The sequence below is a fragment of the Phyllobates terribilis genome, unplaced genomic scaffold (genome assembly GCF_046119375.1).
Source record: "Phyllobates terribilis strain yellow unplaced genomic scaffold, ASM4611937v1 Scaffold_4178__1_contigs__length_64120, whole genome shotgun sequence".
NCBI classification, from domain to species: Eukaryota; Metazoa; Chordata; class Amphibia; order Anura; family Dendrobatidae; genus Phyllobates; species Phyllobates terribilis.
Window position 1 is genome coordinate 47,959 of NW_027366930.1, and position 1,606 is coordinate 49,564.

Below are 1,606 nucleotides of genomic sequence, written 5' to 3' on the forward strand. Positions count from 1 at the left end.
CCTCTCGCCTCATGCTCAAACGCTAATTTTAAAGGTGTTTCTCTCTATTTCTCTCTATCTTTTATTAAGTTTAATAATATAATGTTCACATCTATTATTACACATGGTAACAGTAAGATCTTTTACAAATTTAATAATATAATGCTCATATATATTATTAAACTTAATAACTAGGATATCTATCTATCTATGTATATCTTAACGCTCTTATATTTAACGAATCAATCTGTTGGGATCACACCAGTTGTATCCTCTATGATCTTTCCGTTCCGACTACGCCATCTTGTACGCACATGTGATCTTTCCTTACTTGGAGTGTATCTTCACGGGTACACCTTTCCTTATTTGGATCTTTCCTTTCCAAGCATGCACCAAAGATCTTCTTGATAGATTGCTTCATAGATCTTCCAAGACTAGATAATATTATCTACGCTTTGACTCACGCTCCTACACTTTGACTCACGCTCCAGTCATATTACGAACATAACGCTTTCTCATTCAAGTTTTCATATAGGTAAAGTTCACACATAAGGAAGGTTCGTGCATATGGAACTTTCTACAAATAGTATCCTGCAAAATAATACTCAGGGAAACTTCCTTAGTGTAATGTTTGTTACCATCAAAACTAAGAAAACCTAGGAAATTCCCCCCTTTTGATGGCGACAAATACCCTTTACTTTTTGAACTAAAATTCCAAGTCTATACCGAGACTTAGATAGGAAAAGATTCCATGAGGCATGAACAGTTCCCCCTAAGATCAATATCTGCTAGATCCTGGTAAGTCATTTCCCCTCAAAAAAGTACTATCCTATGTCTTCCCCTCTTTTGGCATCATCAAAACGTAGCATAAGCCCATTATAATAATAAGTCTATCCTAACCAAGCAAACATATTAGCAATACCAAAGATATGCTAAAGTGACCCAATACCACATGCATAAAACTAGTTCAACACAAGCAAAACAGTTAAGAATTCACTCAAACATTACACATCAGTTCACAAGAGTAAAGTTAGATATGGATAGGGATAATAGAGGGGTCAGCATCATCAGAGAGAGGTGTACTAAGCAGAGCCAAAAGCTTCCTCAGAGACAGATTGGGCATCCTTATCTGAGTGGTCATCTCTCATGGCGTTCACATCTTCATGGAGGCTCACAAGTTTCCTACTGAACATGTTCATCTGCTCTGACAGCCCACCGACCAGCTCATTCATCCTTTCAAACCGCTCAATCATTATCTCAAAATGTTAAACATGAACTAAGACCATATCATATCCATGCTACTCAGACCAGTCTTCTTCAACAACACTTGCCTTTACCTTTTCGAGGGCTAATGTTCCTTTCCCCCCAACCAGCTTCACCCTTCTTGAAGAGCATTTTCTGCATAGTGGTTTCGCTGAGTATCTTGGCATGAGGTGCATCATTACACTGCTCTGTGTAGAAGTTGTGGTACTCCATGATTTTTCTGATGATCGAGGGAAACAGTAATCCATGATTCTTGGTTTCCCTGGCATATGCTATATGCTTCATCAGAAGCTTGGGAAGGCTGATTTTCTTATTTCTGAGTAGTTTGTCCATGACCTAGACATCCTAAATTGTCATAGTGCTC